At 34.7% G+C, this 9,462-nt stretch overlaps 1 long non-coding RNA gene across 1 annotated transcript; it reads right to left on the bottom strand.

Moving 5' to 3' along the window:
* Positions 1-964: 964 nt before the first annotated feature.
* Positions 965-7,228, bottom strand: LOC127862915 (uncharacterized). Its single transcript, XR_008040852.1, has 4 exons — positions 7,154-7,228; positions 2,287-2,366; positions 1,690-1,956; positions 965-1,088 (listed from the first exon to the last, which is right to left on the bottom strand). It is a non-coding gene; the product is annotated as an uncharacterized LOC127862915 (long non-coding RNA).
* Between the last annotated feature and the right edge of the window lie 2,234 nt (positions 7,229-9,462).

Here is a 9,462-nt window from a genome sequence, read left to right as displayed (position 1 = left end):
CTTAGGGTGTGTGCATATGTTTTTTGTACTAACAATTTCAAACTAAAAATGTCTAGACAACTCTTACAAAGTTTCCTTAAGATTTGTCAAACTTGATATTATCTTGAAAAAAAATGGATCAAAAATGTGTCTTCAAGCATATTTACAATTATTTTTGTAAATTTTTGCACACATTCTAGCTTTTGGACCCACATGACCCAGATTCCATATCGGTCTTGCCAAAACATTTTCTTCAAGTTTGGACCATACATATGGCAGCTTAAGTTACATATTATTAGCGAATTTCGGAAAGGACACACAATCTTTTTTTAAATAACAAAAGTTGTGAATCTAAGAAAAACCACAGGAGAAACAAGAATCTATTTGGAAAAATGTTTCTTCCTAAGTAGTGACAAATAGAGCTTGCTTCTAAAATTCATTTGTGACCTTATGTTCATAACATGTATTTTTATTATATACCTTAAACTTTACTTATAGTATTTGTAAACTGAAATCAGGTATATAAGAAAATAAATAAGGTACATTCCAAAAGCATCGATGAAGCAAAAAGGAAAATAGTGTATCTAAGCTTTTGTATAAGCATTTTAAACATTTGATAATATACCAGATTCTTTTCCACCTTTAGACATATACATAGTAAAGTTTCAATTCAACAAATAAAATGCACACACAAAAATTACCACTTGCATACAAACATCACCCATATTTGCCAAGTCACTGTTGCATGATCTTTTCAATGTCCCTCGAACGTATTCTTATAATGTTCCATCCGAGTACCGATAGTAAACAACATGTTTTTTTTTTTCTTATGATTCATTGCACTAATTTTCTTAATTATCTTGTCGTTTGACCTTTTCCAAATTTGCCCATTTTTCTTACGACTTTTCTGTTTGGCATCTTCAACCTGCTGTTTCCGCGGACAAATTCCACTTTTTAGATATTCACTTAAGTTAGTTTTTATTTCCTCTGTTTCTACCTCTGTGAATTTCTGACTTTTTGCAGCCTTTTTGGGGGGCTTCCTTTTTCTCTTTCCCTCATATTCCTCTTCATCCTCATCTGATATAGTGTGGTCATCTTCGTCCATGCTTCTGAATAAGTTACAAAGAATATTATTCAAATAGAAGCAAGCAACACTAATTCAAAACTTATTACAAAATGTATAGTCCTTATTTCTGACAACACAAACTACAGTGGCGATAATTAAATCAATAGAACACCGAGGATTCTGCTATATTGGTCTTCTCAGATGAGCTTGTTCAGCATGAATTTCCAAAACATGACCAAAAAGCAACCAATTTTCTAATAGACAAGATTCACATCAAATATCTAAGCCCTAGTTCTTGCTCTATCAGAAAAGGAGTTTTCTCTATGCTCACAATGAGCATTTTGTAATCAGGTGAGCTGAAAAGTAGTAGTGAGATCTTAGAAAGCCATTCGAAAAAGTAAGAGCAAGGTTAAAGTTTCAATGTCGCTTTGAAGCCATATATTTGATCAAGTTGTTATCTTCAATATAACAAAAGTTATTCATTATTGCAAAAGTTTAACCAAGGTTAAAGTTTTCAACAGAATGACAGACAGACAGGCAAAAAACAATATACCCCTGATCATTCGATCCGGGGCCGGGCATAATAATCCACTGTTAAATTTAAATGAGTTCCAAACCCACAAAGTACGAGATATAATCTTTACCTGGCTTAATGTTGCAGTGTATTTCCTAAGGTTCACCTCCTGACTGGCTGTGTGTGATGTATCTTGACGTTCTGATGAGCAAAACTCTTGACTGGCTGTAGGGAATGTATCTTTATGTGCTGATGGCCAAACATCTTGACTAGCTGGGGGTGATGTATCTTGACCTGCCGATGAGCACACCTCTTGACCAGCTGTGGGCGATGTATATTGACCTGTTGATGAGCACACCTATTTACTGGCTGTGGGTGATGTATCTTGACCTACATCCTGATTTGAAGGGATAAAATCATTAACAAAAAATAATAAAATGCCAGAGTTTCGGTCAATGATGTGCAGACTAATGAATTATAAAATCAAAAACGGTGAAAATAGTCACATACACAAACATTATGTGTATAGGTAAAGCCAAACTTGTTAATATGTAAGTACACACATTTTTAATTGAAATTAAAGTAAAATGAATAGTTGAAAAACGTGTTACTTTGCAGTAAATGTTATGGATTTTAAACTTATTTTAGTCAGTTTGTAATACTGAACATTTTTAAAAGGCAAGTAACAACAATATTAATGTATCAACAAAAGTTTATGTTTTCATACCTTTAAGAACCCCTCCTTCAGTGCAAACTCTACATCATTTAAGAAGGTCTCCAAGTTCTTTGGTTGTTTCTGTAAAGCCACTGAAATGAAATATTTTTTATATTTGATTATATGACTTTTTGTGTCATTAATAGGCATGATTTGTGTATATGAACTACATCACTAGTGTATCTTTTATCCCTATTGCTAATGTGTCTTTAATAACAATCTAGCAACTGTCATGTCCATAACTTGTGTGACTATAATGTCCGAAAGTTGTGTGACTTAACTGTTCATAACCTAAGTGACTGCCAAGTCCATAAATTGTGAGACTTTAATGTCAATAATCTAAGTAACTGTCATGTCCATAACTTGTGTGACTGTTATATCTGTAAGTTGTGCGACTTAATTGTCCATAACATAAGTGACTGTCATGTCCATAAATTGCGTAACTTTAATATTAATAATTTAATTAACTGGAATGTCCATAACTTGTGTGACTGTCATGTCCATAAGTTGTGTGACTTATTTGTCCATAACATAAGTGACTGTCATGTCCATAAATTGCGTGACTTTTACTTTATTAAACTATGAAACTGTCATGTCCATAACTTGTGTGACTGTCATGTCCATAACTTGCGTGACTTATTTGTCCATAACATAAGTGACTGTCATGTCCATAAATTGCCTGACTTTAATTTTATTAAACTATGAAACTGTCATGTCCATAACTTGTGTGACTGTCATGTCCATAAGTTGTGTGACTTATTTGTCCATAACATAAGTGACTGTAATGTCCATAAATTGCGTGACTTTAATTTTATTAAACTATGAAACTGTCATGTCCATAACTTGTGTGACTGTCATGTCCATAAGTTTTGTGACTTATTTGTCCATAACATAAGTGACTGTCATGTCAATAAATTGCGTGACTTTAATTTTATTAAACTATGAAACTGTCATGTCCATAACGTGTGTGACTGTCATGTCCATAAGTTGTGTGACTCATTTGTCCATAACATAAGTGACTGTCATGCCCATAAATTGCGTGACTTTAATTTTATTAAACTATAAAACTGTCATGTCCATAACGTGTGTGACTTTAACGTCCATAACATAAGTGACTGTCATGTCCATAAATTGTGTGACTTTAATTTTAATAACCTAAGTAACTGACATGTCCCTAACGTGTGTGACTGTAATGTCCGTAAATTGATCGACTTAATTGTCCATTACCTAAGTGGCTGTCATGTCCATAAATTGTGTGACTTTAACTTTATTAAACTATGTAACTGGCATGTCCATAATGTGTGTGTTTTTAACGTACATCACCTAAGTGACTGTCATGTCCACAAATTGTGTGACTTTAATGTTAATAATTTAAGTAACTGTAATGACCGTAAGTTGTGTCACTGTAATGTCCGTAAGTTGTGTGACTTAATTGTCCATAACCTAAGTGACTGTCATGTCCATAAATTGTGAGACTTTAATTTTATTAAACTAAGTAACTGTTGTGTCTATAACTTGTGTGACGTTAACGTCCATAACATAAGTGACTGTCATGTCCATAATTGTGTGACTTTAATGTTAATAATCAAAGTAACTGTAATGTGTGACGGTCATGTATATAAATTGTGTGACTTTAATTTTATTAAACTGTCATGTCCATAACGTGTGTGACTTTAACGTCCAAAACATAAGTGACTATTATGTCCATTAATTGTGTGACTTTAATTTTATTAAACTAGGTAACTGTCATGTCCATAACGCAGGTGTGTGACTTTAACGTCCATTACCTAAGTGACTGTCATGTCCATAAATTGTGTGACATTAATTTTAATAATCTAAGTAACTGTCATGTCCATAACGTGTGTGACTGTACTGATCATCAAGTGAGTTATTGTTGAAATCAAGTATAAGTGTAAAATAAGATCAGACGCCATTTTATATTTTGGAAACTTAACACGGACAATCTAAAGCCAATTCCTATATACCTCCCTTCAATCTTTGAATAATGAATAATGCTGAACGCAATAAGGTGCACTCCAGACCCGGGGGTTAACTTCCTATATACGGTATATAGGGGTGTGCCGATTTTTTTGGGTGTGTTTTTCGACTTAAATTATAGATATAGGTATGGTTTTGAGCATGTATAGTATATATGTATATATATATATATATATATATATATATATATATATATATATATATATATATATATATATATATATATAAAGTATAGACATGGGTATTGAAATCAGAAATTTGCTTGTATATAAATGCATATAGATTTGAAAGTATCAGTATCAAAATGGGAATGGTCAATGTCATTCTTGTACATACATGGGTATCAATCAGTAGCGAGAAAGATGCAGAAACTTGACTGTTTTTATCTGTTGCTTGATTGAACAAGATGATACTGTGACGTAATATATTAGCATACTTCAGAATTAAGTGACCAAATCGTTACATAATCTAAAAGTGTCGGGAAAAGTGCAGTTACTGCAAATGATTTATGAAAATTGTGTCGGAATTTGACGACTGTCAAAATAACCGACTTTATGCTACATGTGTACACGGAATTATACTCTGCCATGGTGACATCATGTATAATAATATATTTTTTGTACAAAATGTGTGGAATCATGAAATCGTTATCACAGCAAATTAAGAAAACATTTAATTTCCGGTCATACTTAAGAACGCTCTTTATAATATATCAAAACAACATAAATATTTGCATAATTCAATAAGTATACTGTATTGATATGATAGAGATTAAAATTCTAGTATGAATGTGACCACTTTTTCAAATTCTAGTACTGAAAAGGGTCCAGTTTATCAAAATTCTTGTATTGAAATGGGTCCACTTTCTCAACGGTGTCGTATACAAATGGGTCTGCTTTTTCAAAAATATTGTATCAAAATGGGTCTACTTTATCAGAGTTGGGTCACATTTCGGAAGTCTCAGCGGGACACTCCTGCCCTTAAATTTGGGAAGATACCCCCCCCCCCGGGAATCCAGATAACTACAGAAGGTTGGTGGCTCTACCCAAACGCACAAAACAAACAAACCAAATACATAACGAATAAACAATCCCACAATAAAAGTATTTCAGGGCGTTTTTGAAGAGAATGTAAAACTACCCATACCACTGGAATTTAAACAAGAGCACCACATAACGGGTGCCAACGCTCGGCTGCGGGTGCAGTTTTGAATAAAAGATTGTCAGAATTGCTTTTTAGAGGTCACAGGGACCTTGACCTCTGACCAAGTGACCCTAAAATGGGTGTTGCGTGTGAAACTCCTCAAGCTGCAAAGTGCTTCCACCTACAACTTTGAAACTTCATATGTAGGTCTACATATGAAGTTTCAAAGTTGTAGGTGGAAGCGCTGTAGCTGCAAAGTGCTTCCACCTACAACTTTGAAACTTCATATGTAGGTCTACATATGAAGTTTCAAAGTTGTAGGTGGAAGCACTTTGACTTTAGAGACAAATGTCAAGGTTTTAGCACGACGCGGACGGCAGACGGCGGACGAAGAGCTGGTAATGACAATACCTCGGTATTTCTCCAAAAACAGCCGAGCTAAAAATCAGCTCAATATCAGTAGTTTGAAAGACCAGCATTGAATATTCCAATAAAAGTTAAACATTTTATAAACACAATAACTATAATATTTTCTCTTCTAGTATTTTCATTGGCCGACCATCAAGGCTGTAAAATTGGCTGAAAAAAGCCCTGCATTTACCTCAGAATTAATAACAAACAAAATGTACATGCAAGTACCTTGTGTGTTTGTGTTGAATGTAAAATTTATATTTACGTATATATTTATTTAAGTAAAAACTTTCAACTGCAAATTATATAGCACCAATGCACCAGGTACTCATATAAAAACAAAATGAACACTGTCAAAGAAAACTAAACAGTTCTGTTCCTCTTGTTTTATAAACTCATATTTTTTTAATAGTTCATCTGGTGACAAACTTTACCCAGATTTAATCTGAACCTAGATATCATTACATGGCCCTAATTACATTTCAAGGGACTGGGGCCGGGGCCCTCATGTAGGGGGAATTTAACATTGTTTTGAAGAAAAATGGGAATTTTTTTTTAGCTTTATGTTCAATTAATGTTGTTCAAATTATAGATATCCAACTTCAAATTTTTAGCAAACTTTATAATCGCCAATGCATCTTAAAGAAAAAAAATCCTTTATGTTTCATTGAAAACAGTGTAATGATCAACGTTTTTGCTTGAGCAATACACATTTATTTGCTCGTAAGATGTAAAACTTAAACATGTAGTCAGCCAACACATGGTTTCCCTGGAAAAGCTGCATTTTAAGACACACTGGTAATGGTTACAATTGACAGGTAGCTAGTTTCTTCGTCACCTGGTTACTTCGGCATCGTAATTAAATGCCACTTTGACACTCGGGTTTGACCAGTTCGGCATTTACAGTTTGTCTTATCTAATTAAAATCTTATGATGACTGCCGCTCCACAACGCCGCTTTACTTTTTTTCCATATAAAAAAATTTGCTGCAGCAAAGTTGTTTACAAACAAAATGGCGGCGTCTTTTCACGTTGCTAACGACGAGCAGGTGCGCGTGATAAAACAGCGAAATTATTAACAACTATTGAAAACAATGTGCGTTTACTCTTTTAAAATTAGTTGTGCTTATGGCATTTGGGATGTAAAAACAATTGGACAAAATTTAAATATTGCATTTCCCGATAACTGTGTGGCCAATTTAACAGATTTCAAAGTGACCTTATTTATTCCTCTTTTCATGGCTTAAACTGGGTGCCATAAGTTATTCACAAACAGAAAAAACATCTAAATAGATTATAGTAATAGAAAAAAAACATACGAAACTTACCTCACATATGGTTCTATAAAATATAAATCCGCTATCCATTATGATAAACAACGTTTGACAGTCCCACTGCACATGTCCAACAAGCGGGTGCACGCGCATGCGTCGATTAGAAAGCCTGGTGTTCATTGGCTCGTTTTTTTTATAAACAGGCTTCTGATTGCCTCAAATATAGACGCTCAAACTTTCACAGACACTTGCAAAAATAAAAGTTACGGTCTCGTCCATCGCATAGACAGTTTATCATGGACATCCTTTGGACAAACTTTGGACAAAAACGTTGTGCGACTTCTCCAGATAGGTTTAAAGTTGCACAAGACACATTTTGACGAACTTTGGGCAAAAGTATTGTGCGACTAGTCACATAATGAAATTAAGACACACAATGTATATATGGGCATAAAAAAAGTTGCACAATGTATCATTCGTGAGAACGGACGGCTGGACGGACGGACAATGCCAAAACAATATCCCTCCGCCTCTAGCGGTGGAGAATTAATGAAACATTGACAGAATAAACCCTTCATTGCAGGCAAATCAACAATAAATGCAAACATACCTGTAATTATACTTTACTGCACACAAATCCCTATATACAGCATTTATTAATGCCTTTATTGTCAGCAATTTTTCAAAACATTCAAAATAATTAAACAATTACTTTGGAATAAGAGGCTTGGGACATGTTTTCTCTTTTGCTTACTCAGACCTGAACAATTTCGAAATGTGATCATACAAGTACCACATTTACACAAGTACATACTGTCTTGCTAAAGGGAGCACTGGAATGGTCTTGAGTGGTCAGGAATGGCATTCTTATTCAGAGGCGTCGGAAGCAAATTGACATTTGGGCCGCGGCGGGGTTGGGTATGGGAGGGGGTATCCCCCTCTAATTGGTGGGGGTCCGGAGCCTCCCCCGGATTTTTTTTTCAAATTTAGCATCAAACTGCGCATTCTGGTGCATTTTTATACCTGCTACCTGACCTTAAACACGTCTATTGCAGGCATATTCTGTAAGACAAAAGTTGCGACAGACAGACAATCGATGGAGAAGTGATCTTTATATGTCAAAGTTTGTACACTGTAACTCCAATATAAAGCGCTCCGTTATAACGCTGAATCCAATATAACGCGGAGGGTGCTTGGATCCCATTTTTTCTCCAACCTTCCATTTTATTTCTGATTCAAATCAGTATTATGCAACTTCATGTATTTTCAGACAATTCAAAGATGGCGGCAATCACAGTCATGTTGATTGCTTTATTCAACCGTCCGTTGAACCGATTATAATCGCCTCGAGGTTAAACAACACCGACAGCTAATTGGTGTTAATCTGTTGTGTAATGTCAATAAAGGTGTAAAAAACTCGCGTGTCAGTGTTTATTACATTCCTCATCAGAGCGGTTCAGTGCGATAATTTCCATAAGTTAAGTGCAAGCGGGATAGTTATACCATTCAAGTAATTCTAAACGATTGAAACATTTTTACTTTGATATGGTTGCAGTTTGACTACTAGTATATTAAATGAGCGGCTGTGAAATATACTGCCTACTGTATAAAACAACTTTTTCTGTCATTTCATTATCATTCTAGTATTATGTCATTTAATCTTTCAGTTCGTGTATAAGAAATTAAATAATGCAGACGATTTATTTACATGCGAACGCAGTGTACCGGCGGTATCAGAAAGTCCTCAGGAAACACGTTTTTTGCATGCGTATGACGCAATAAAACAATTTTTTGTACATGAGTCATATTGCATTCAATCTAAATTTAAAGTCGCTCGTCCAATGAAAGCTCTGCCCCATAATGCACTGTACTCTTAACACATCTGAAAATGGCATATATGCGTCCGTTGTGTTTACGAATTTCTTAAACATATATCGTCATTAATGTTCAAGATTATTATTTTTTAAGTGAATGGATATCGGCACATTTGTTTCATTTCATACTTTCCTTTATATTAATAGAAAGAAGGCTTAGATCATACCAACAATTAAAGATTCCCAGGTTTAATTACTCAATAATTAAGGGATTATCATTATAAAGGAGATCAATCAATTAACAACATAATTGACACATACACTACTGCGGGCGGGTGATGGCAAACAACAAAACACGTGTCATAACCGCGAAAGCGTGATTACCTTGCTTCATGGTAAAGATATTTTCAAATATACGGGTATTGAAATGGATTTTTTTTTTAAAGGTCTTTACCAAAATTTGCTTTTTGCCGGAAATAATTGGGCAGCGGCCGCCGCCCCTGCCGTCCCAGCTCCGATGCCTCTGTAACAATTGTGCCGTATCACATA

Source organism: Dreissena polymorpha, chromosome 1 (assembly GCF_020536995.1).
Source record: "Dreissena polymorpha isolate Duluth1 chromosome 1, UMN_Dpol_1.0, whole genome shotgun sequence".
NCBI lineage: Eukaryota > Metazoa > Mollusca > Bivalvia > Myida > Dreissenidae > Dreissena > Dreissena polymorpha.
This window is presented reverse-complemented; position numbering and strand designations above follow the sequence as displayed.